General features: G+C 47.2%; 1 long non-coding RNA gene and 2 other non-coding genes across 3 annotated transcripts; all 3 read left to right on the top strand.

The window, feature by feature from the left end:
• The first annotated feature begins 6 nt into the window (after nt 1–6).
• LOC115084937 lies at nt 7–26625 on the top strand. The gene is made up of 3 exons (XR_003854677.1): nt 7–185; nt 25117–25169; nt 26526–26625. It is a non-coding gene; the product is annotated as an uncharacterized LOC115084937 (long non-coding RNA).
• Nucleotides 2713–2785, top strand: TRNAV-CAC. The gene has a single exon. It is a non-coding gene; the product is annotated as a tRNA-Val (tRNA).
• On the top strand, nt 12071–12143 carry TRNAV-CAC. Its single transcript has one exon. It is a non-coding gene; the product is annotated as a tRNA-Val (tRNA).

Raw genomic sequence — 26625 nt, 5'->3', positions numbered from 1 at the left:
CCCTTCTCTATATCTCCCTCCTCCTTCCTCTCTGCCCACCTGCCTTTGCTGTTCTCTACTTTTCCTCCCCTTTCTCTGTCTTGTTTATGCTTCCCCTTTCCCCTTTTCCTTTCCCTTACTTCTCCTTGACATCCCGTGTGTGTTTGGTCTGATTGCAGTGCATGCGCTTCGAAGAAAAAAAACCGGTAAGGAGACTTTGCAAACATCGCTTTGTGCCCTGTAATACTTTTAAAGGTCCTTGGTCAGCGGATTTGTCCGGCTGAGTTTGGAATTTAGCTGGACAAACCGCAAAGTGTTAAAATTGTGGGCCAGTGAATGGTTAACTTACCTGGATAAAACGAGATGACTGGGTGTGGGGCTTATGTTTAGCTGGGTAGCAGCCCTGAAGTGAGCTGGATAAACTTACTCCACTGTCTTTGGGTCTATCCAGCGGGAGCCCGTACCTGGTAAGTCCAGCTAACTTCCTGCTCTCAGCACCGCTGTATGGACCTATTAGTTTATAAATATAAATGAAGAAACATTTTGTTGGTATTCAGGGATTTCACAGTGCTACTCAGTGATTTCTCAGAGACGAGGAGTCCCTCAGAGCACAGGGAACTGTCTGCCCTCTATAGTTACTCCAGTGAGCCATAGCAAATGGTTTAGTCTACTCACTACCCTAAACTAGGTCCTCCTCTGGGAAAAGGGACCCAGAAAAGACAAAACAATAAATATAACAACTGAGGAATCACTAAATAGCAGTCAAATGTTTATTTATTAGCACAATCTGTGGTCAGAAGACCGCCTCACTGATTCAGATGCTGGTTGGTTACTCCAGCTCTGCCTGACACAAAAACCTGACAGAGCTGTGTGAGACTTGGTGCAGGACGCTGCTGATACCCAGCACTAACTTACCTGTCACTAATCATTCACAGAAACAGTGCTAATAAATGAATGTTATAATATATAAGAAAAGGATTTACAGTTAACTCAAAAGGCTTGGAAAACTGCAAACAGCAAAGAGGAAAAAAGGAAAGGAGCAGTAACTGCTGGTACTTAAGAGTTTGTCTGCAGAGTGAAATGCTGCTTCCTTCCCAGTCAGATATGAGGGTCTTGTGCAACCTTTTCCTGTCACCCACAGCTGTACTTCCCAGCTGAAACAGGTCTCTCTCTCTCTCTTTCTGCTAATTCCAACTCTCATTCTCTCAGCCTGTTCTATCACTCTTACAGATCCTCAGCAGCAGTGCAATGTCTGCTGAAACGAGCATCTCTCTCTCAGTGTTACAGTCTCTCTCTCTCAGAACTTAGCAGCAGGGTGAAGACATCGGTCCTGGGATTCATCCCCTCAGCTCCAGCTCCTGGTGCCAGTGCAACACTGCGCTCTTATACTGCCGCCTGCGGACCGGCTGAAGATCATCTGAATAAAAAAAACATTCTCTCAATATATCAGACTAGGAAAATGCTCCGCTGCGATACATCATAACTCTCATTGCTTGACGGAATGCCAATCCGTCCCTTCTCTGCAGCCTGCCCGCTCCACAGTGTATGAACCTTTCTCCATACATTTGCAACTGTTGCTATGCCTATGATTTCCATGGGTCTTTGGACTATAATTGCTTATAGAAATCATTCTGTTTGACAGAAATGAAACAAGTAGGATTCCTTTAGTTCACGGGTCCCCTTCAGCACATATTGGACCCTAAGAGTTTAGAGTCAGAGTTTAAAGCTTTTAAAAAAGCTCTAAAAGCATGGCTTTTCGGACAGGCTTATATTGACTATCTTGAAAAAAAGGACTCATTGGTTTAAAGAAACATTATTCTTATCTTTGTTTTATGTTCATTTATTAATAATTGATTAACAATTTTATTTTTTATCATATTTTACTGTACCTTTTAGATATTTCAGTTTGATTTTATGATTTTGTAAAATGTAAACCGTTGTGATGTATATTATGAACGATGGTATACAAGAATTTTTAATAAATAAAATAAATAAATAAAAAAGAAACAAGTTGGCTCCACTGATTTCATTTTTATATTTTGTTTTCAATGAATGCACTTCTCTAGCTGAGATGCTTGTTCAATTAGTCCTCCTTTAGGCGGGCATCAAGGGTTCGACGGTTGCTCACAGATTAAAAGAAGAGGTCAGCTGGTTCCATAGTATAGTGGGTATCACATCTGCTTTACATGCAGACGGGCCTGGGTTCAATCCCGAGTAGAGCCATTTTTAACTTGCTGCAGAAACAGGCATGAGTCTGAGTGCAAGGATAACTTAGATACCAAAAAAGCAAGTTGAAGACCAATGGGTTCCATATATGTGCAGTGGAAACCCCACCTGTCAGGTTTTCAGGATACCCACAATCTATATGCAAGGGATAGATTTACAGGCCCTTCCTTCAATGCGTGCTACTTGATCTCATGCGAATTCATAGCAGATATCGTCTTCCCCAGAAGAATTGTGGGAATGGTTACTGGAGATGAAATAAGGAAGCTTTAGGTAAACTCCTAAGCCAACACCTTGTGTGGTAAAAATAATTCAGCAGTGACTGTAGTAAAACAAATTTTTCATGGTAGATGGGATGGCTCTTGGAAGATCTATTTTTTGCCAAGAGTAAAAAATGTTAGAATGTGAATGGTGGCTGAGGCGATTATCCCATTAATTATTCAAACAGTAGTCTAAAATAACTGGATAGGTGTTTGAAAGTGTAATAAGGAAGCAAGCAGACAAGGAAATGGTTCCATGGTGTAGAGGTTATCACATCTGTTTCACACACAGAAGGTCTTGGGTTCAAGTCCCAATGGAGCCACTTTATGTTTCTAGCAGTGGATGAGCATTTTATAGATGTTCAGCCATCAGCTGTATTGGTGTCAGTGAATGCTTGCATTGTTATGGGACCTTGTTAGGAACAGCTTGGGAGCAATCCTACAAAGATCTTGCAAGCACAGCTATCCAGGAGGGTTGAGTGCAATAGAAGACAGTGACGGTAACTGTCTTGCACTAGTCCTGTTGTCCCTGAGGTGGTCATCCCCTGTGATGGACTGCAACAGTATATCCTTGGCAGTATGGACTGGAATGACAGGGCAGAATGAATGCAAAAGTTGGTCATTTCCCTGCAGTTACTCTCTGAGAGAAAATTAGCATTTGTAGAAAGACCTCAGGTGCTAGTGGAGGATCCTCAAAACATCTTGCTACACTTTTATCCTTGTAGTTCTATTTTCAAGCCCTCATTCTCTACTAGCTGCAGGGGCTGGCTATCAAGGGCATTTATTTCAGAACTGCCCCTTTTTCTAACTTTGACTGCTGCTTCTCTCCTGTCCTGGGGCATTGCTATTGAAATCTGTTCCATTTCTTCCATCGTAGCTTTTCACTTCTCATGTTTGGCAGGGGTCTGCTTGCCTCTTACCTGAATGATGGAAAGGGTTGAGGGCATGGGATCAGATTGGGAAACACTTTTCCTCTTTTCTGCCACTTCCAAACTCCCCAGATGCTAGTCCTAAGGGCTGCTGCTTCTGTGGCTTATAAAGCATGCCAGTGTTAGTTAAATGCCCCATTTGTTTGCCAGGACCTCTGTCTTTGCCATGTGCTTGCATTTTGCAAAGCGTGGGCCTTCCCTTATTTAGAAATTAGAGATGTGAATCGTGTGATCGATCGTCTTAACGATCGATTTCGGCTGGGAGGGGGAGGGAATCGGATCGTCGCAGTTTGGGTTTTTTAAATATCGTGTAAATCGAAAACCGGCACACTAAAACATCCCTAAAACCCACCCCGACCCTTTAAAATAAATCCCCCACCCTCCCGAACCCCCCAAAATGCCTTAAATTACCTGGCAGTTACCGGCAGCGTCGGGCAGCCCTGCTGCGCCCCGAAGGTGGGTGGGTGGTCCCTACCTTCCATTCTTTACTGAACATCTGGAGCTGCCGCGGCCACCCTGGGTGGCCAGAGGCGCAAAATGGGAGCTCTGGCCTTCAGCCACCTCCGAGGTTTACAGTTTAGGTAGGATGAGTCCCTGCTACTAACGGTGGGGACCCTTGGGGTGTAAAAGAATAGGGGGGGTGGGACAGGATTTAGGAAGAGCAAGTTACAGGAGGGGGATGGGGGAATAGCAGGGCAGGAGCCAGTTCTTCAGGGCGGATGTGAAAGATAAGGCTATAAAAGAGGGAGCAAGTAAGGGGAAGTTAGCCCTTGAATGCTTCCGGCAGGGGACCGCAGACACCAATAGCAGCAGGAGAAAAGCTGGGAGACCACATGGGTGGTTTTTTGTTTTTTTTTTACACCTTTCTAGAAGTACAGCTGGGACTTCTGTAGGCAGTGCTTGTGAGGAGGAGCGTGGCAGCCCCAGTACAGCCCCGGCATGGAGATCACAAGTTTCAAGGTACCAAACCTGCTTCAGCACAGGAGAGGTGCAGCAGATTCCTAGGGCCTGGAGATCAGGTACATGGGGTGGCTTGTGAGGTAACCCCAGCCTAAAGGAAGAAGGGCGTTGTGGATGTAGCGCACGTAGTTATGGAATCAGAGCAGCCAGGTATAGACTGGACGGAGTGGGATTTTCAGTTGTCATCTGAACATAACAGTTTCACTACATTGGCATTAGAGCCTGTGGAGTAGCAAAGTATGTGATGGGAATAAAGAAGATACAGAAAGAGTCTCAGGACAGCGGGGGGCCTGCAGCAGAGAGAGAGAGATCAGAAGGAGCTGCACAGGGCGGCAAGGGGCTAGAGAAGCAGACGGAAGAGGAATGGCGAGGGACCCGAGGGAGAAGCGGACAGACACAGAGCGGCGAGGGACCAGCCAGAGATGCTGACACTAGGCAAGGAGCGGACAGGGACGCGGGAGAGACGCAGACAGAGGAGGAGCGGTGCGGGACCTGAGAGATGCAAACAGATGAGGAGCAGCGTGGATATAAACAAAGCTGCACCTGCTGGCCCAGAGATCAAGTGGACTGCAGGAACAGAGAATGCGAGGAGGTGGTGTGCATTTGCGCGCACGCACAGCAGATTCACGAGGCAGCGCATCAAGTGGTTTGCAGCAACAGAGAAGGTCCTGAGGAGGAACGCGAAGGCATGATCGTCTGCTCTTGGGAGAAACAGGGAGGAGCCCAAGACTCACCCCGAGGGAGGTGAGCGAGTACAGGCACAGGCAAAGCAGGAACACAGCAACTGAGACGAGGCAGGGTCAGCCCCCCACTGAACAAACACACACCAGGGAGACCCAGCAACACAATGCTGGTCTCAGGAGTAGCCCTCTGGCCACTCGGTAGCCCTTCCGGACCCGCCACGAGGGGGCGACGAGTGCGTGAGGTCAGATGGAGGCAGAGGGCTGGAAACGAAGAGACAAGGAACCGGAACAGAAGACTCTTGGGAGACACAGAAGAGTCAGAATACTTTGGACTGAGGACTCAGACGACGACTTGAAGACTCAGGGTACTTGGAAGACACAAGGAAGAGTCAGAGTACTTGGACGAGACGAGGACTCCTGGAACTAGGACGAGACGAGGGCTCCTGGAACTTGGATAGTACTGTCCCTCAGGGCGACCTACACAACCTGAAGAGGCTGGTTGCGGACCACGCAGAGAGCAGGACATGCACAGGACGGAGAAGGGATCCAGACAGCACTTGAAGAAAGATCCAGCTGGCAGGGACCTCCAGTCATTGGAGACAGACACCAAATGAGACTGATTTACTCCCAGGGAGGTTGGCTGGAGACGAAGTCCAGCATACAGCAAGGCCACTAGCAGATTCATCAGGGATAGGACTGGAACGAAGGACATCGGGTACACAGGAGACTGGTACCTCTGGACACAAGGACATCTAGGATACAGACGAGGAGCACCAGGGCTGGAAGAGGGAACTGAGGACTGGAACATACCACGAAGAAGGTCCGAAGAGGGATGAGACCCGGAACATCAGACGAACATCAAGAACAAGAAGAACATGGAACACAAAGTCATCTGAACAGGGGCAGACCACGGAGGACCTTGACCGGAGAAGAGGAGACATGGACGACCATGGAATCCGATTCGAAGACCCTGAGAAACTGAAGCAGGGCCTTTATATAGGATTGAACCAGGAAGTGCTGAGATGACATCATCCGGAGAGACTGTGGAGTGTTTCCTGCTGCTGGCCCTTTAAAAGGGAGGAAGAGGCGCGTGCCTAGAGGAGACCCAGGGGAAGATAGAAGGACTGAGGCCTGCGGCGGCGTCCTGCCGTGAAGGAGAGCCACGCTGGGGGCGGCTTCCTGCCCCGAGGGAGGAGAGGAAGATGGCAGCGGCTCCATACCGCTGGAGGAAATCCCAGAAGGGCTTCCCCGCTGGAGGCAGAGTCAGCGGTGTGGCTTCCAGCCGTGAAGAGTGGAGTCGGTGGCACTCATCTGATGAGAGGATGGCGTCGGGCCGCAGCAGCAGGAGCAGACCGGAGCAGCAAAGGCCGCGAAGATGGAGGAATGGTGGTGGGGGCTCCAAGGCCACAAGGAGGGACTCCGGCGGCAAAGCACTGCAGAGGAAGGAGGCAGCACAGCTCGGGGGTAGCCCAGGCCATGGAAGAGAGGCAGCAGCATCAGACCGGCATGGAGGAAGGAAGCCTCTCAAGACTGTTGGAAGAGCCGCTGCTCGTGGACAAGAGAATACGTCATACAATAATTTTCAGCTTTCCAATTGGTGATAAGTAAATAAGCAATTGTAGGTACAAAGAGGTACCCAACGCAGAGAAGGAGGGGACTCTGGTGCCGGAACACTTATGGGCAATTGGACTACAACCACCCTAGACTTACTACGGAGATCGGTAGCGCCCGCTACATGGGGTGCGTATTCCAGAGGATACAGACAAGTGCGAGCCTTCCTTAACCAGCACGGTTGGGAGAACGGTCCAGTGCCGGAGGGCTTAGTAGTGGACTACATCGCGTGGGCCAAAGAGTGTGGACTATCGAGAGGCATTGTGATAAAGCAGCTGGCAGGACTGGCCTTCTTCGCAAATGCGCAAGGATGGGGCGATCCCATCAAGGGATTTCTGGTTAAAAGATTAATGAAGGGTTGGGGATGGCAGTTAGGGCACAAGAAAGATGGGAGACATCCAGTTACACATGAGTTATTAGCTCAGTTGTGATATGCTCTTCAGGAGATTTGTGACTCACAATTTGAAACACGGTTATTTCAGCTCGCATTTTCGCTGGCATTTTTTGGGGCGCTGCGCATAGGCGAACTAGTGGCAGCATGTAAGGAGGATACAGGCGATACGGGGATGTTACTGCGGAATGTACAGCTATTGGGAAACACACTCAGGATATTGATACCTTGGTCCAAGACAGATCAATCGGGAAAAGGGGCTGCGGTGACATTAACCAGGTTAGACAACCAAGTCACCTGCCCGCTGGCTAATTTAGAAGCGTTTTTGGCAGTCCGTCCCAATAAGGGGAACCACCTGTTAGTACATAACAACGGTGTCCCCTTAACAAGGTATCAATTTTCGGCGGTATTTAAGTGCGCGCTATCCAAGGTGGGGCGGGACGCAGCAAATTTTGGGACCCACTCCTTTCGGATAGGGGCAGCGACGAGCGCCGCTCAGGCAGGTTTGGGTACGGAGACCATCCAGCAAATAGGGAGGTGGCGCTCCCTAGCGGTTAACGTGTACGTGAGACTGGACAGTGTCGGCGCCCATGGTGTAGATAACTAACAGGCATTGTTCTCAATTGCAGACTCGTCCGCTAAGCCACAAACGGTTTGGATCGTGGGGCATTCCTTCGTTCATTGGGCAGCGCAGAGGGCGCAACAGCGCAAGCACGGCGTACACCTCGGTTTGGCCCCGCGGGGAGTGCAGGTTAAATGGATGGGAAAGCGAGGGATGCGGTGGCGGCAACTACTGCCTATGATTCGAGTCAGGAGGGAAGAGATGGCAGCCCCAGACATGTTAATAGTGCACCTGGGAGGCAACGATTTGGGCACATGGACCTGCAGGCAGCTGTTGCAAGAGGCAAGAAGGGACTGGCGCGAGTTGCAGACATGGTTGCCAGGTGCGGTATTATGTTGGTCAGACATTATTCCCCGGATAAAATTCGCTAAGACCAAGTTATGGGGAAGATGCCGCAAGAAGCTCAACAGGCAGTTGGGGGCCTGGTTGGAGCGCCTGGGGGGGCTGTCAGATGCGTCATCAGTGGGCAGACGAGCAGTGTGAGGGCTTCTATCGGGCGGATAAGATACACCTTTCGGACATTGGGTACGATTTGTTTATTAACGACATAATTGAAACAATAGAGGCGCAGGTAGAGAAGCACCGGGGCCGCAGCTAAAAAACCCTGTTACTTGTTGGGGGGGGCCCCGAGCAAGTGTAGACACTGCTCGGCGCCGGTGGCGGGTACCCGGGCCAATAGGACTTAGGGTAAAGGGATCAGCCGCGGGCTGACAAGCAGATTGCCGGAAGAAAAGGGGGACCACGCCCGGAGGCAGGGCCCCCCTGCTTACTACGCGGCGGGGGGCCGGTGAACGGAAGTCGCCTTGCTTGGAGCGCGGCAGGCGGCGTGGGGTGGGCGTGGTCCCGGCAGAACGTGTGGCAATAAATAGATATATATATGTATTGGCCCGGGGTGGTGGGTTGTTATGATTACATTGTGTGCTGTTATGGTTAAATAAAAGCTGCGGCCAGTTTTACCCAAAGATACGGTTTGAGTGGTCATTAAGCACTGCAGGTGGGCGAGCGCCCGGGAACAAAGGAAGTCACGAGTCCCAGAGTCAATAGGTGGGCCCGATATTTAATCGGAGCCCACGGGTTACCTGGGGGAGGGCCGGACTGCCGGGCGCGTCGCGTGACGTCATCGGGGCGCGCCGCGAAGCGCGTCGCGTCCCGATGACGTCGGGGCATGAGCCAGCCCCAGTGGGGGCGTTCCGGGGGTTAGCGTCAGAGGGAGGGGCGGCGCCGATGGGAAACGCCACCCCTCCAAGGGGCGTTCTGGTTGCCGGCGTCATCGGCCCCGATGACGCCGAAGCCCGGATCCCGCCCCTTTGGGGGCGTTCCTGCGGCCGGCGTCATCCGAAGGGGCCGGCTCGGCCTGATGACGTCGGCCGGGGTTTAAAGGGCCGGTGCCTCGAGGCAGCCGGCCCTTTTTTCCCTAAAGAGCCGTTTCCCAACCCTCCCACCCTGTAATGAGTTGTAAGGTGTAATGGAGATAGGAGACGGAGATAGAAGGGAGCAACGCAATGTCGCAGCTGGGGGCGGGTACCCGGGCCAATAGGACTTAGGGTAAAGGGATCAGCCGTGGGCTGACAAGCAGATTGCCGGAAGAAAAGGGGGACCACGCCCGGAGGCAGGGCCCCCCTGCTTACTACGCGGCGGGGGGCCAGTGAATGGAAGTCGCCTTGCTTGGAGCGTGGCAGGCGGCATGGGGTGGGCGTGGTCCCGGCAGAACGTGTGGCAATAAATAGATATATATATGTATTGGCCCGGGGTGGTGGGTTGTTATGATTACATTGTGTGCTGTTATGGTTAAATAAAAGCTGCGGCCAGTTTTACCCAAAGATAGGTTTTGAGTGGTCATTAAGCACTGCAGGTGGGCGAGCGCCCGGGAACAAAGGAAGTCACGAGTCCCAGAGTCAATAAATCCTTTTACCTTGTCCTTATAGATTGTCCCGTTTGTCCTATGTAGACAGAAGCGGGACTTTGCGGGCAGGTGTTGGCATATATTAGATTGGAAGAAAAGCAGGAGAATGTGTCCCGCATGTTGCTGATGATGAAGTGTCCAGTGATGGCATTGTCTGGGATAATATGTGGAAAGTGTTGGCATCTCCTTTTCTGGCAAGGTCTGGGTCCTGGGTTGGTGTCCTTGTACTATTTGCAGCAGCTGATGAGTATCTTTTGAGGTTGAGGGGCTGCTACACCAGACTAGCACGGCTATCCTTCTGAAGATTTTTCATGTAAATCAGTGGAGGAAAATTTGGCTTTCACTGCAACCTGTGCAGCAACATTTTCTCTCTCGTTGAACACAGAAGATTGGAGAGAAAAACACTCACTGTTATCTGCACTCTGCAGCAGTGACACATCATCAAGCTCGTATGCCAGTTTCTTTAGCGTAAAGCTGGCTCCAGCTGTTGTAGTAGTCCAGAAGAAATCCCTCTTCAGTTTCAGGGCAGGACCTCATTTTTGGTTTTTACCTGCCGGTGCCAGTGCAAAAGTGCACAATTTTGGACACATTTAAATTGACTTCATCTGCTCTGCCTTTCCCTCTCCCTCACATCATTGTATATATGTCACCGGGGATGTTAAGATTACAACAAGGATTTAACATTTTTCTGTGGTATTATAATGCCCACTGCCTAGTGCCCACTGCACACACTTTGCCTTCTGCCAGGCAAACAGTGAGTGTCATCCTGTCTGCTCTGTCTGCACTGTTTCTCTGTCACAGACAGGCTTCACAATACAGGCTGTTATGCAGCACTTTCTGGCCTGCCTTCACTGCTCGCTTATGCCCAGTACTACCTAGCTGCCACTGCCCACACTGTGCCCACTGGCAGTCATACAGAGAATAAATAACTAATCTGAAGTGTAGCTAATGCTTCAATCACGAAAAAGGATAAACAGAACAGCAAGCGAAGCAACACAAATCTACAATGATGCAGAGATATTGTGATGCCATGCTGCCTCCATGGTTTGTTTTCCTGTCTTTTGTTAATGGGCTGCCACCGCAAAAATCCTTACCAAGAACTCGGAGAGAGCTCAGTGCTATGCTTTCACACAGACAATGTCTAGAGAAACAATGCAGAGCAAGGCTGTGACATGCTCATTCTTCGAGCTCAGCATCACTGTAACCCGCTCTGCGGCATTATAGGAGACTAGGAAAATGCTCCGCTGCGATACATCATAACTCTCATTGCTTGACGGAATGCCAATCCGTCCCTTCTCTGCAGCCTGCCCGCTCCACAGTGTATGAACCTTTCTCCATACATTTGCAACTGTTGCTATGCCTATGATTTCCATGGTTTTTTGACTATAATTGCTTATAGAAATCATTCTGTTTGACAGAAATGAAACAAGTAGGATTCCTTTAGTTCACGGGTCCCCTTCAGCTCATTTTGGACCCTAAGAGTTTAGAGTCTGAGTTTAAAGCTTTTAAAAAAGCTCTAAAAGCATGGCTTTTCGAACAGGCTTATATTGACTATCTTGAAAAAAAGGACTAATTGGATTAAAGAAACATTATTTTTATCTTTGTTTTATGTTCTTTTATTAATAATTGATTAACAATTTTATTTTTTATCATATTTTACTGTACCTTTTAGATATTTCAGTTTGATTTTATGATTTTGTAACATGTAAAACGTTATGATGTTTATTATGAACAATGGTATACAAGAATTTTTAATAAATAAAATAAATAAATAAAAAAGAAACAAGTTGGCTCCACTGATTTCATTTTTATATTTTGTTTTCAATGAATGCACTTCTCTAGCTGAGATGCTTGTTCAATTAGTCCTCCTTTAGGCGGGCATCAAGGGTTCGACGGTTGCTCACAGATTAAAAGAAGGGGTCAGTTGGCTCCGTAGTGTAGTGGGTATCATATCTGCGTAACACGAAGAAAGGCCTGGGTTCAATCCCCAGTGGAGCCATTTTTATCTTGCTGCAGAAACAGGCATGAGTCTGAGTGCAAGGATTACTTAGATACCGAAAAAGCAAGTTGAAGACCAATGGGTTCCATATATGTGCAGTGGAAACCCCACATGTCAGGTTTTCAGGATACCCACAATCTATATGCGTGGGATAGATTTACAGGCCCTTCCTTCTATGCTTGCCACTTGATCTCATGCGAATTCATAGCAGATATCGTCTTCCCCAGAAGAAGTGTGGGGATGGTTACTGGAGACGAAATAAGGAAGCTTTAGGTAAACTCCTAAGCCAACATCTTGTGTGGTAAAAAGAATTCAGCAGTGACTCTAGTAAAACACATTTTTCATGGTAGATGGGATGGCTCTTGGAAGATCTATTTTTTGCCAAGAGTAAAAAATGTTAGAATGTGAATGGTGGCTGAGGCGATTATCCCATGAATTATTCAAACAGTAGTCTAAAATAACTGGATAGGTGTTTGAAAGTGTAATATGGAAGAGATCAGTCAAGGGAATGGTTCCATGGTGTAGAGGTTATCACATCTGTTTCACACACAGAAGGTCTTGGGTTCAAGTCCCAATGGAGCCACTTTATATTTCTAGCAGTGGATGAGCATTTTATAGATGTTCAGCCATCAGCTGTTTTGGTGTCAGTGAATGCTTGCATTGTTATGGGACCTTGTTAGGAACAGCTTGGGAGCAATCCTACAAAGATCTTGCCAGCACAGCTATCCAGGAGGGTTGAGTGCAATAGAAGACAGTGACGGTAACTGTCTTGCACTAGTCCTGTTGTCCCTGAGGTGGTCATCCCCTGTGATGGACTGCAACAGTATATCCTTGGCAGTATGGACTGGAATGACAGAGCAGAATGAATGCAAAAGTTGGTCATTTCCTTGCAGTTACTCTCTGAGAGAAAATTAGCATTTGTAGAAAGACCTCAGGTGCTAGTGGAGGATCCTCAAAACATCTTGCTTCACTTCTATCCTTGTAGTTCTATTTTCAAGCCCTCATTCTCTACTAGCTGCAGGGGCTGGCTATCAAGGGCATTTATTGCAGAACTGCCCCTTTTTCTAACTTTGACTGCTGCTTCTCTCCTGTCCTGGGGCATTGCTATTGAAACCTGTTCCATTTCTTCCATTGTAGCTTTTCACTTCTCATGTTTGGCAGGGGTCTGCTTGCCTCTTACCTGATTGATGGAAGGGGTTGAGGGTATGGGATCAGATTGGGAAACACTTTTCCTCTTTTCTGCCACTTCCAAACTCCCCAGATGCTAGTCCTAAGGGCTGCTGCTTCTGTGGCTTATAAAGCATGCCAGTGTTAGTTAAATGCCCCGTTTGTTTGCCAGGACCTGTGTCTTTTCCATGTGTTGCATTTTGCAAAGCGTGGGCCTTCCCTTATTTATTTATTTATTTATTTATTTATTTATTATTTATTTATTATTTAAATTTTATTGGCAACTGGAACAATAACATAGCCATAGTCGCTTCAAATACAGAGCACTTAAACGTACAATAAAGCTTTTACAACCAATGTCTTGCCATTCTTTTTCTTTTTCCCCCCCCCCCACCCCCTCCCCCCCTATGTCATTCTCCCTGGTTGCTACGTGCGCCAATTATGGGAGTTTTGGGATTGGCTGCCTCCATCTCGTCCTGTGGGAGCCCCGCAATGTCACCATATCCTTATAAGCGAGCCGCTCCGGACCTCCTTACCCATGGGAACTTTCACTTCCCCTGTACTCTCCCTCGTCTCAGAGCGCATTATACCAATGTAAAAAGGGCTCCCAAATTAGGACATGCTTTGCCACTGTATCCTGTTGTGTGGCCCTTAGGTATAGCCACGAGTGCAAAAGCCATAGCCGCTGTATAACTGACTCCGCCGCCGGCGGCCTGTCCTGCTTCCAATGTGCTGCCAGTTCCTGACATGCCGCGCTTAGCACGTGGTGCACCAACTGTCTCACCCTCCTCGGCCACGCCTCTGGAAAGTCGGACAGCAGGAAGAGTGCCGGTTCAAAGGACACCGGGATACGTAGCATCTGTGTTAGCGCCTGCCGGATCCATTGCCAAAACGATGTTATATTGGTGCATCCCCACCAAATATGTAAGTATGTCCCCTTTTGCGTACAGTTCCTCCAGCACTTTTCAGCTTGTGCCGGGTAGATTTTGTGCAACTTAGCCGGCGTCAGGTACCACCTCGCCAATACTTTGTAGTTAGTCTCCATGATGTTGGCCGAGATAGTCCCTCGTGATGCTTGCAGAAAGCAAGTATTCCAGTGCGACTCCATCCAATTTAAATTTAATTCCTTTTCCCTGGCCTGCTGAAAACGATGACGGGTCAGGTCTTGTTCAGATAACCAAATGTAGATATTTGAAATGGTTCCCTTTAATTCTTCCATTGTGCTGCACAAGCTTTCAAACGCCGAGCATTGCCTGCTGACATTCACTCTGATATAAGGGTCCTGAAGACAATGTCGTATCTGGAGGTAGCGATAATACTCCCATCTGGGGAGGTCGTGTTTACATTGTAAATCCTCAAAGGAGTTTATGCGAGAGTCCTGAAACAATTGTCCATACCACAAAATCCCCCACTTACTCCATCTATCCAGACCAACCCCCCCTTCAAATACCCCACATCGTTGCTGATACAGCCCAATAGGTAAGAGTGGAGTCACCACCTCCTTTCCCGTCAGCCTCCCCCGGCATTGACTCCAAATTTTTAACGTTGCCTGCGTAAAGGGATTTTCTACCTCTTTAGGGTACCCTTTCATTGGGAGCCCCCACACCCTCGTATGCAGAGGCGTGCCACCCCCCAGGCTTTGCTCCAGTTGAGCCCATAATTTTAGACGTCGCCCTGCAGCCCATTCCGGTATGACGCGGAGCTGTGCCGCTTGATAATACTTAATAAAATTGGGAACCGCTAGTCCTCCTTCCTCTCTAGGACGATACAGCACCCTCCTCGCTATTCGCGGTGGCCTTCTCCTCCATATAAAATGAAACACCTTGGTTTGCAGGGAGCGTAGGAATTTCGAGGGTACCTCTATCGGAGCGATTGGAAGAGATACAACCATCTTGGTAATATATTCATTTTGATCACTGCCACTCTCCCCAACCATGACAGCTTATATGGATACCATACATCCAGATCTCTAGTCATTTGCTTCATCATGGGAACATAGTTGAGATTAAACAACTGCCTCCAATTTGCAGACATTGTGATCCCTAGATATTTTATCCCCTTCGTGGCCCACTTGAAGGGAAATTTAGCCTGTAACGCCGGGATCTGCTCCTCCTACATTCAAAATCTTGGTTTTGGTAATATTGACTTTGAACCCAGACATCCCACTAAATCTGTCCAGTTCTTTAACTAATACCGATAGGGTATTCTGGGGGTGAGCCACTGTAAACAGGAGGTCATCTGTGAACAGCGTGATTGTAGAACACTCTCCCCCTATATTCAATCCACTTATATCCCCATTTTGGCGAATAATAGCAGCCAATGGCTCCATAAATAGAGCAAATAAAAGAGGGGATAAGGGGCACCCCTGTCTGGTACCCGTCCCCAGCGCAAACGCCTCTGAGTAATAGCCATTCACTTTGACACAGGCTTTAGGGTTGGTATACATTGCTCTAAGCCATTGTTGGAAATTATAACCTAAGCCCACCTTACGCATAACCCCAAACAAAAACCCCCAGTGCACCCGGTCGAAGGCCTTTTCCGCATCCAAGCCTTCCCTTATTTAGAAATGTCTCCAGATCTTCCAAATCCACTCTGATCCCTTCTCTACATACTTAGCAGAGGATGCTGCCACTGGAGCTGATATAGTGGGTGGACTCTGAGGAACAATGCCAAGGGCATCAGATGTGCTCTCTAACTGTGCTGCCTGCTCTTCAGCCACATCCTAATTTTGTCCTGCCTCCCCCATCAAAGAACTGGATAAGGTGGCTAACACACTACTATAAAGGCCTCCCAAATTTTCCCCTTCTGGTACACTATCAATAGCTTCTATTTCAGGGAAAAAAAGTAATGACTCTTCATCTGAATAAAAAAGCACTAGGAGTCGAGTGGAATCATTTAGACTAACTGTTTTATTAAAGCATGAGCTTTCGAGGACACAGTCCACACCATCAGATGCATGAAATGATGTACAGTTCATGTGTACAATATATACAGAACAGTGAGAAGACATGGGAAAAGGCAGGAAACGGTGTGGAGAGAATGTGAATAGGATTGTAGTTTAGCTTATTGACAACTGAGGTAAGTGTGAATAGACAAAATGATCAGACAACAGTTCAGTTTATGCATAATTGTAGTGAGTCATGAATCCATTGCTTCTGTTCAGCCCTTGGGTGATGGTATTTAGATTTTTAATGAGTTCCAATTCAGCAGTTTCAGGCTGGAGTGCTCCTTTGAAGTTTTCATGTAGGAGTATGGCAACCTTACGGTCAGATAGAGAATGTCAAGGAAGGTTGAATGTTGTCATTTCTAACCTCAGGTTTAAATCCTTTTACCTTTTCCTTATAGATTGTCCCGTTTGTCTATGTAGACAGAAGCTGGACTTTGCTGGCAGGTGTTGGCATATATTAGATTGGAAGAAATGCAGGCGAATGTGTCCCGCATGTTGCTGATGATGTTGTGTCCAGTGATGGCATTGTCTGGGATAATATGTGGAAAGTGTTGGCATCTCCTTTTCTGCCAAGGTCTGGGTCCTGGGTTGGTGTCCTTGTACTATTTGCAGCGGCTGATGAGTATCTTTTGAGGTTGAGAGGCTGCTACACCAGACTAGCACGGCTATCCCTCTGAAGATTTTTCATGTAAATCAGTGGAGGAAAATTTGGCTTTCACTGCAACCTCTGCAGCAACATTTTCTCTCTCGCTGAACACAGAAGATTGGAGAGAAAAACACTCACTGTTATCTGCACTCTGCAGCAGTGACACATCATCAAGCTCGTATGCCAGTTTCTTTGGCGTAAAGCTGGCTCCTGCTGTTGTAGTAGTCCAGAAGAAATCCCTCTTCAGTTTCAGGGCAGGACCTCATTTTTGGTTTTTACCTGCCGGTGCCAGTGCAAAACTGCGCAATTTTGGACACATTTAAATTTACTTCATCTGCTTTGCCTTTCCCTCTCCCTCACATCAATGATATATGTCACCGGGGATGTTAAGATTACAACAACGATTTAACATTTTTCCGTGGTATTATAATGCCCACTGCCTAGTGCCCACTGCACACACTTTGCCTTCTGCCAGGCAAACAGTGAGTGTCATCCTGTCTGCTCTGTCTGCACTATTTCTCTGTCACAGACAGGCTTTACAATACAGCCTGTTATGCTGCACTTTCTGGCCTGCCTTCACTGCTCGCTTATGCCCAGTACTACCTAGCTCCCACTGCCCACAATGTGCCCACTGGCAGTCATACAGAGAATAAATAACTAATCTGAAGTGTAGCTAAGGCTTCAATCACGAAAAAGGAAAAACAGAACAGCAAGCGAAGCAACACAAATCTACAATGATGCAGAGATATTGTGATGCCATGCTGCCTCCATGGTTTGTTTTCCTGTCTTGTGTTAATGGGCTGCCACAGCAAAAATCCTTACCAAGAACTCGGAGAGAGCTCAGTGCTATGCTTTCACACAGACAATGTCTAGAGAAACAATGCAGAGCAAGGCTGTGACATGCTCATTCTTCGAGCTCAGCATCACTGTAACCCGCTCTGCGGCATTATAGGAGACTAGGAAAATGCACCGCTGCGATACATCATAACTCTCATTGCTTGACGGAATGCCAATCTGTCCCTTCTCTGCAGCCTGCCAGCTCCACAGTGTATGAACCTTTCTCCATACATTTGCAACTGTTGCTATGCCTATGATTTCCATGGGTCTTTTGACTATAATTGCTTATATAAATCATTCTGTTTGACAGAAATGAAACAAATAGTATTTCTTTAGTTCACGGGTCCCCTTCAGCTCATTTTGGACCCTAAGAGTTTGGAGTCAGAGTTTAAAGCTTTAAAAAAAGCTCTAAAAGCATGGCTGTTCGAACAGGCTTATATTGACTATCTTGAAAAAAAAGGACTAATTTGTTTAAAGAAACATTATTTTTATCTTTGTTTTATGTTCATTTATTAATAATTGATTAACAATTTTATTTTTTATCATATTTTACTGTACCTTTTAGATATTTCAGTTTGATTTTATGATTTTGTAACATGTAAATCGTTGTGATGTATATTATGAACGATGGTATACGAGAATTTTTAATAAATAAAATAAATAAATAAAAAAGAAACAAGTTGGCTCCACTGATTTCATTTTTATATTTTGTTTTCAATGAATGCACTTCTCCAGCTGAGATGCTTGTTCAATTAGTCCTCCTTTAGTCTGGCATCAAGAGTTCAACAGTTGCTCACAGGTAAAAAGATGTGGTCAGTTGGTTCCATAGTATAGTACGTATCATATTTGCTTTACACGCAGAAGGGCCTGGGTTCAATCCCCAGTGGAGCTATTTTTAACTTGCTGCAGAAGCAGGCATGAGTCTGAGTGCAAGGATAACTTAGATACCGAAAAAGCAAGTTGAAGACCAATGGGTTCCATATATGTGCAGTGGAAACCCCACCTGTCAGGTTTTCAGGATATCCACAATCTATATGCATGGGATAGATTTACAGGCCCTTCCTTCTATGCGTGCTACTTGATCTCATGCAAATTCATAGCAGATATCGTCTTCCCCAGAAGAAGTGTGGGAATGCTCTATCTCCTTTTTTTTTTTTTTAATTTTATTTTTCTAATTTTCATAATTACAGCAAGTGTTAACTTACTTACAGAAAAAGAGTGCAATATGTATAATTAGATCAATATTATGCAGGATATTTTTCTTACACCATCATAATTACAAATTGCATTACAAGAGAAAGAAATCTATACCAATGGGGACAGAAATCATCGGAAGTGAGAAAACAACATAATTTTGCAAGAAATCAGCCTAGCGTAGCGGAAGGTACCCATACACATTCTGTTCCTCGTCTATGGCTCTACTACGGAGGGAGTTATTACCCTCCTAGCGCTGAGAAAGGATTTCAACTGTTCAGGATATTGGAAAGCAAAAATATCTTTTACAGACTTAACAACACACTTACATGGATATTTTAATTTGTAAGAAAAACCAAGTGCAATTACTTGCGGTCTCATTGCAAGAAACTCGCGCCTCCTGCTTTGAGTAATGGGAGCATAATCCGGTAACACACGTTTTGGAGTCCCCCGGAATTGAATCAATATATTTTTGAAATAGCGTTTCATTACTTCATTTATATCTTTTTCTGATATAAAGGAAACCATTAAAGTTGCAATTTCATAATATTCCAAAGCGGAATCCTCCAGGAATCTTGTTAGATTCCCTTCAGTCACATTAAGATTCGATTGTAAAACATTCTTATTTTTATTTGACTTTGGTAAATAATACAATTTATTAACCAGAGGAATTTCTCCCTCTTGAAATTTCAAATTTTCTATGAAATATTTTTTTAATGTGATATACGGCAATTCACCAACGATTTTCGGGAAGTTCAAAAATCTTAAGTTTAAGTGTCTGGAGTAATTTTCCATAAATTCTAACCTCCTTGAAACCGTAGTGATATCTTTTATAATCTTCACATTACAATCCTGTGATTTCTTTATATCAGTCTCCATTACTTGTATTCTTGGTTTTATTTCCTCAATCTGTTTTTCACATAACTCCACCTTATGATCTATGATTTCCAAATTGTCCTGGTAGTTTCCACCTTCAGCCTGGGGGACAAGATGGCGGCGTAGGCAGACGTGTAAGCGCTGAGCTCCGTTACTTGCAATTTTGTTTCTGCTAAGATGCCTGCCAAACGGAAGGGCAAGCTACGAATCTATCCCTCGGACGCGGAGCTTATGGATGCCCAGCGTTTAATAACTATTTACGCGACTGTCAAGGACCAGGAAAGTGGGGGAGCGAACTCCGTTGAAGGTGCTACCGAGGAAGCGTTGGCCTTTCCAGGAGATGTGACTCTCAGCCCCCCAGTCCCTCGGAGGCCCGAAATTGCTTTCTCCCCCTCTCGTCCGGAGGCCGCTGAGATGCAGACACAGGAAGTGTCTTTGCCGGGCTCGGCGCAGGGAGGTCAGAGGGCGCTGGTTGCCGAAGCGCTGAATCAACTTCCAGAGATCCTTGGAATAGCAGGGGCGGAAGAACCGGAGGAGCCCCCCGTATCCACCCCGATTCGGAGTGAGGACGATGGAAGTATGAGGGGTGCGCTTTCGACAATACAGAGGGGGAACCAACTGGTCGGAATATCGCCGGTGTTAAAAACGGGTGAGTCATTGCTGAAACCCCGTTTTTTAATGCCTCCCAAGCCAGATAAAATAACATTAGAAGCAATCTGGGATATAATGGCTCTATCTCCTTTTTAAAGGTTAGCACCAGCAGTCTGGTTCCACCCTGGTTAAGGTGGAGCCCATCCCTTCGAAAGAGACTCCCCCTTCCCCAAAAGGTTCCCCAGTTCCTAACAAAACTGAATCCCTCTTCCTTGCACCATCGTCTCATCCACGCATTGAGACTCCGGAGCTCTGCATGCCTCTGGTGACCTGCGTGTGAACAGGGAGCATTTCAGAGAATGCTACCCTGGAGGTTCTGGATTTAAGCTTTCTACCTAAGAGCCTAAATTTGGCTTCCAGAACCTCCCTCCCACATTTTCCTATGTCGTTGGTGCCCACATGTACCATGACAGTCGGCTCCTCCCCAGCACTGTCTAAAATCCTATCTAGGTGACGCTTGAGGTCCGCCACCTTCGCACCAGGTAGGCATGCTACCAGGCGATCCTCATGCCCACCAGCCACCCAGCTATCTACATTCCTAATAATTGAATCACCAACTATGACGGCCGACCTAACCCTTCCCTCCTGGGCAGTAGGCCTTGGGGAGATATCCTCAGTGAGAAAGGACAATGCATCACCTGGAGAGCAGGTCCTTGCTACAGGATCCTTTCCTGCTGCACCTGGTTGGTGCTCTCCCATCATGAGACCTTCTTCCTCCAAGGCAGCACCAGGGCTGCCAGTCTGAAGTTGGGACTTGACTACTATGTCCCTGAAGGTCTCATCTATATACCTCTCTGTCTGCCTCAGCTCCTCCAGGTCTGCCACTCTAGCCTCCAGAGATCGGACTCGTTCTCTGAGAGCCAGGAGCTCTTTGCATCGCATGCACATGTACAACTTCTCACCGGTGGGTAAAAAATCATACACGTGACACTCGATGCAAAAGACTGGGAAGCCCACCTCTTGTGCTGGACTGCTGCCTTCATCTCAAATTTTGATCAGTTCCTAGTTAAGTTTTAGGTTGCTATGGGAGTAGGAATGTGTCTAACGTCCTTTAAATGTATTAGTGAATTCACTATGTGTCTGGTAGTGGCCTACTGGGCTCTGATCGAATTCTCAATAAAGGTTTTGTTGGGTTTTTTTTTTGTGAAAGTGGCACTTGCCTATAAATTAAGGGATGACCGGGGGGGGGGGGGGGGGGGGGTTGGGAAATACAAACAGTCTTAACTTCAGTTAGTCAGCCTGAGTGACTCACTGCTCTCTTGATTAACAAATGTTGGTGCCTATTCAAACCCAATCACACTACCTCAACACCTTTCTGCTCCTAGCTTATTTCTAGCTCCTAGATACTTTTTGGGTTGGTTGTTTTTTTTTTGTGGGTTTTTTTTTCAATACAAACACTCAGTTTGTATTGCAGACTTTTAAAAATAAACACACTACCTACTGCTACCTTATTGACTGACTATTTAAAAATACAGTCTAACTTGTTTATTCACCTCCTACCTACTGCTACCTTATTGACTGACTATTTAAAAATACAGTCTAACTTGTTTATTCACTGCCTTTCTGACTATTAAAGGCACAAACACACTAAATAATATTCCCAAATAGTTAACTTTGCCCCAATACTTTTAAAAAAGACAATGTCCCAAGCAAAAACTTACTGATTCCTTTCAGCCACCAGCAAGGTGATCCTCTCCTCTCAGGATTTGGTGAGAGAGGTAACAGAGGTAACAGTGGTGGGGCTGCTTGGCAATAGTGATCATAATATGATCAAATTTAAATTAATGACTGAAAGGGGAACAGTATGTAAATCTATGGCTCTAGCACTAAACTTTCAAAAGGGAAACTTTGAGAAAATGAGAAAAGTAGTTAGAAAAAACAGGCGTGGGCCTTGTTTAAAAGTAGCATCCTAGAAGCACAGACCAGGTATATTCCATGCATTAAGAAAAATGGAAGGAAGGCAAACTGATTACCAGCATGGAAATGTTCCCAAATTTAGCTTAGCCGGTTCAGCACTGAGAAGCCTCCAGAAGATCTAACCTCACTGAAGGGCCTGTCCCTTAATCTAAAAAAATACCCACCTCTACCCTGACTCCCAATCGCTCGGTCATTTTTAATGCAGGCCTGTCTTCGTCTGTTAAAGAAAGGTTCAGACTTTAAAATGTGTAAGGCTGAATGCACATCACCATTATATACAGGGAGGACAATAATGAAAGCCATTTCTGGGGGTAAATCGCTCTTTTATCCACAGAAATAGGCTGTTTGATTACTGTCCATCCTCTACACAAGTAAAGGTAGGAGCATATAACAAGGCATATTTCTGGTTTGGAGTTCGGACAGGGTGAAAACTATAGCCAGAGAGCAAAGTGTTAGGTCCCTTTAAGGGCTGCAGCTGGAGAGCTAAGCCAGCTTGGGATTATGATGTCTGATTATGACATCACCATAGTAGAGGTTTGAAACCAGGTAACTCCTTTCTTTCTTGCTCTTTGCAACAGACGTCCTCTGTTGCTCCTAGGCTGTGATCCCTGTGCTTTGGTGTCGTGCCTCCAGCGTCTCCTGTGTCTTCATGTCTCCAGCGTCTCTTGGGTCTTCATGCCTCCAGTGTCTCCTGTGTCTTCATGCCTCCAGCGTCTCTTGGGTCTTCATGCCTCCAGCGTCTCCTGTGTCTTCATGCCTCCAGTGTCTCCTGTGTCATCGTCCCTCCAGCGTCTCCTGTGTCTTCATGCCTCCAGCGTCTCTTGGGTCTTCATGCCTCCAGTGTCTCCTGTGTCATCGTCCCTCCAGCGTCTCCTGTGTCTTCATGCCTCCAGCGTCTCTTGGGTCTTCATGCCTCCAATGTCTCCATGTTCCTGTGACCATCACTTCGTCTCTTCACTATCTGCCACAGACCTTCTGCCTGGACTATGCTGTCTCTTCAAGAGATTGGTTCCTATCTTGCTGGGTGAACGCTCTATATCTTCCTTCTCTTTCCTCTCTGCCCACCTGCCTTTGCTGTTCTTTGCTTTTCATTCCCTTTCTCTGTCTTGTTTATGCTTCCCCTTTTCCTTTCCCTTACTTCTCCTTTTAGCAAAACAGTTGTAGTGGTTAATATTATTTCCCTCCCATGTAAAATTCCCTTTTATTACCATTAGAGGGTCCCTGAGGGAGAGATAGAGCTGTGGGTTAATAGGGACAGACAGGGAGAGTTTGTAAAGCTAAAGAAGCCCAGCCAGTTGTACAGTCTGAGCTGATCCTATCAGCACCCTCAGAGCCGACTGAGACAGGTGCAGCATTCAGCTCTGCAAAACGTTCACTTAAAAACCAGTTGGAGTTACTGTGAAATTCCTTTTCTTCTTCCCCTGCTTGTAATACAGTCTTCATAACAAGCTCTGCTTTATTAGCACTGTGGATCCTAGGTAAGTGAGTTTTTCAGTGATTCTTGTATTTTTTGGATGTGCCTTCTTTATTTGTCTGGATACTGTGAAACCCCAGGTTTGGGGAGTCACAATGTCCTCAGAAAATCCTCATGAAGGAGCAGGTGGGACCTTACTTGTCCCAGATCCAAAGGGAAACCCAGTTGGTGGGTGGGAGGTTGTCAGGAGAGAGGCACAAGTGCAGGAGCAGGCAAGGCCTCTGCAGTGCTTGCTAGGATCTTCAAGGTCCAAGCAAGTGAGCAAGGGTTTAACCTCAGTGTCAGCTAAAGCAGCTTTTGCTATACTTCTGCTAAGAATGTTTTATTCCAGGGAGGTAAAGGAAGAGATGTGATGTGTGCTCTTCATTCCTGCCATGAATATTTCATTCTGTGTGGTAGGGGCAGAGCCAGAAGCAGTACAGCTCTTGCTCTGTTTTCCCTGTGAACATTTAAGTGAAGGCTAAGCAATCTTGTATTGCTTAGCAGATAATAACGGGGGTTAGCGAGCGGTAGGATAGGGTTAAATTATAAGTTAGGAGGGAAAGGGGAGGGGGAGAAAGTAAAGCTAAGGGGCCAATGAAAAGGAAGTATTTTGAATTGAGGAGCTGGGATTGGTTGGGGTAATAGTTAGGGCAGAGAGCCCTTTCGCGCCTCAGTTGGGTGCGAGAGGGCTGAGGGAGCAGGCTGGAATAATTTCCCTCCTCCCTCCCTTATGGTAGAATCATTGGATGTTATTCAATGTGTGTTGTCTTTATTGATTGTCACAGTGGCGGGTAACCCCAGCCCAATATGGATGATTTTGTTATGTCTTGTTAAAAGGCATTGGGGGAGGGGGGGGGGTATCTCGTGTAGCGTGGAGCTGCTACATGAGGTGGCCAATGAGCACGAGGGGGGCCGAAGCTCAGAGGCCGGGGTACTTACCCACACTGGTGCGAGGCGGGGTAAGGAAATGGACTCTATGGGTGTAGCTCTACCACTGGGTCCAGGTGGGGAGCAAGTTGTTAAGAAGGGGATAAAAGGGGGGGTGAGTGTATATGTTGAATAGTGTATTAAGTGTTAGGGGCTCGGGTCATGTTATAATAAACTGCGGCCTTTATTTAACCAAAACAAACATTGTGTGGGATTATAAAGGGGGAGGGGAAGCAATTGAAAGCGAGTCTTGCCTCTCTCAGTTTTTCTTGGGGTGGGAGGCTGCAGGAAGGAGCCAAGGATGAGGCAGGAGCTCTCGTGCCGCTCTCCAGTCCTTATGAATATTTCATTCAAGGACAAGGTGGGGGATGAACCCAAGCTGTGGCAGCAGATCATGCTCGCTCCTGCCGTGAACATTTGATTATGGGGGGAGGGGGGAGTCAGAGACACGGAGCAAAAGCTCCCTCCATGAACCTCTGGTTTGGGGCTCTGGCAGTGGCTGCCTGGGACTGAGCTGTGGGTCTCGCCTGGGTCTGGATGTTTCCCAGCCTTGACCTAAATAATCAAAGTATGCAAGGTCTGGCCAATCCCATCTGAATTTTAACCTGAGGTGATAAGGAATGCAAAAGTACACATCTAGATTTGCTTTGTTTATTGCCCCCTCAAAAATACCCCTGCCTGCTTTTTGTGAGGGCTCGGTGTTAAAGGAAAACTCTGCATGTAGTTTTCCCCCTGTCCGAACAATAAACCAGAAATATGCCTTGTTATATGCTCCTACCTTTACTTGTGTAGAGGATGGACAGTAATCAAACAGCCCATTTCTGTGGATAAAAGAGCGCTTTACCCCCAGAAATGGCTTTCATTATTGTCCTCCCTGTATATAATGGTGATGTGCATTCAGCCTTGCACATTTTAAAGTCTGAACCTTTCTTTGACAGACGAAGACAAGCCTGCATCAAAAATGACCGAGCGATTGGGAGTCAGGATAGAGGTGGGTATTTGTTTTAGATTAAGGGACAGGCCCTTCAGCGAGGTTAGATCCTCTGGAGCTGCTCAGGGGAAGTCTTCAGCAGGCTCCTCAGTGCTGAACTGGCTAAGCTAAATTCCCTGTAGGTATCTGGATCAGTCCAGACTCCTGGGTTTTGCCCCCCCTCTAGCAGTTGGAGACAGAAGTTTATCAAACAAACCTATGCCTTATCTAGGCTGGTGCCACCTACAGTCTGGCAGTCTTCTTCTGTCTCCTAGCAGGTGCAGGAGGTGCAGAACCTACAGTCTGTGCTGAGGCCTAGTTTTTCAGTTCTAGATAGTATTGTTAGCTGGGGGAAAAGAAGGATAAAGTTAGAATAAGGTATAGGAGCGCAGTGGTTTGCCTGCAGGTCCAGTCTCCCGCCTCCCGGGGGGTTGTGAGGTCCGGAGGGGACCATCCCCCCTGGTTTCCGAGGCCGCTGAGGTGTGGGGTGCTTTGCCCTCCTGCCAGCGTGAATTCGTGACTGGGGGTGATACCGGGGAGCCCGGCTCACTCCCCCCAGTAGGTCCAGGACCCGGAGACTATTGGGCGAGTATATTTAAAAAAAAAAAAAAAAAAAAGTTAAAATTTTTTTTGTGTGTGTTCTGTCGGGGCTTCATTCTCCTTCCCTTCCGGTCGCATTTGGGTGCTTGCGCGCCATTTTCCCCACCTTCCGAGCGATTTTCGGGGCTGTTTTTTGCTGCAGCATGCCGCCTCGGGCCGCTTGTAGGGCCTGCGGCACCGCCCGGGCGCAACTGTCCTGGGACAATTTGTGTTCCGATTGCCTCTCCTGAGCCAAGGGAGTCTCTGCGGCCACGGGCAGGGACCTGGTGAGGGTCCAAACAGTGACCGGAGCATTTGGGGACTTACATTCTTCAGGTGCCGACCCGTTCCCGTGGGAACGCCCCAAGGCGCCAGCGGCACGGGGGGAGGACGAGCCTCCACCGCGATTGTCACCACAACGCAGAGTCCCTAAGAGGGACAGACCTGCGAGACCCAGCTGTGCTGCCAATCCAGAGGTCCCTGAGGGGGATCAGACAGATTTGTCTTCAGACTCTTCTTTTTCATCTGATTTCGTGTTGCTTATGCATAAAGCCTTCAAGGCCCGCAAAGATTGCCATTTAAATACAGTCTCGAGCGGTATGTGATCCGAACTGTGCGTGCGGCAAACGCAGGTGCACCCGGCACTAATGCACCTCTTTCTACCGCACCTTACTGTATTGGCCTGTTTGTGATAACCAAGATCAATGCCTGTAGCTCAGATGGAAAGTAGGACATCAGGAAATGCTCACATATCTCCTTTCTTTCTCTTTCCGGTTCCGCTCATCCTGCAATCTTCAGCACCGGTGCAACTATTCCCACCCCTCTTTCCACTGCTCCCTCTGCTCTCCCCTACCCCAAGCCTCCCCCTCTCTATCTTCCCTCCACCCTCTCCCATCAA

Source organism: Rhinatrema bivittatum, chromosome 2 (genome assembly GCF_901001135.1).
Source record: "Rhinatrema bivittatum chromosome 2, aRhiBiv1.1, whole genome shotgun sequence".
In the NCBI taxonomy this organism is placed as follows: Eukaryota; Metazoa; Chordata; class Amphibia; order Gymnophiona; family Rhinatrematidae; genus Rhinatrema; species Rhinatrema bivittatum.
This window is presented reverse-complemented; position numbering and strand designations above follow the sequence as displayed.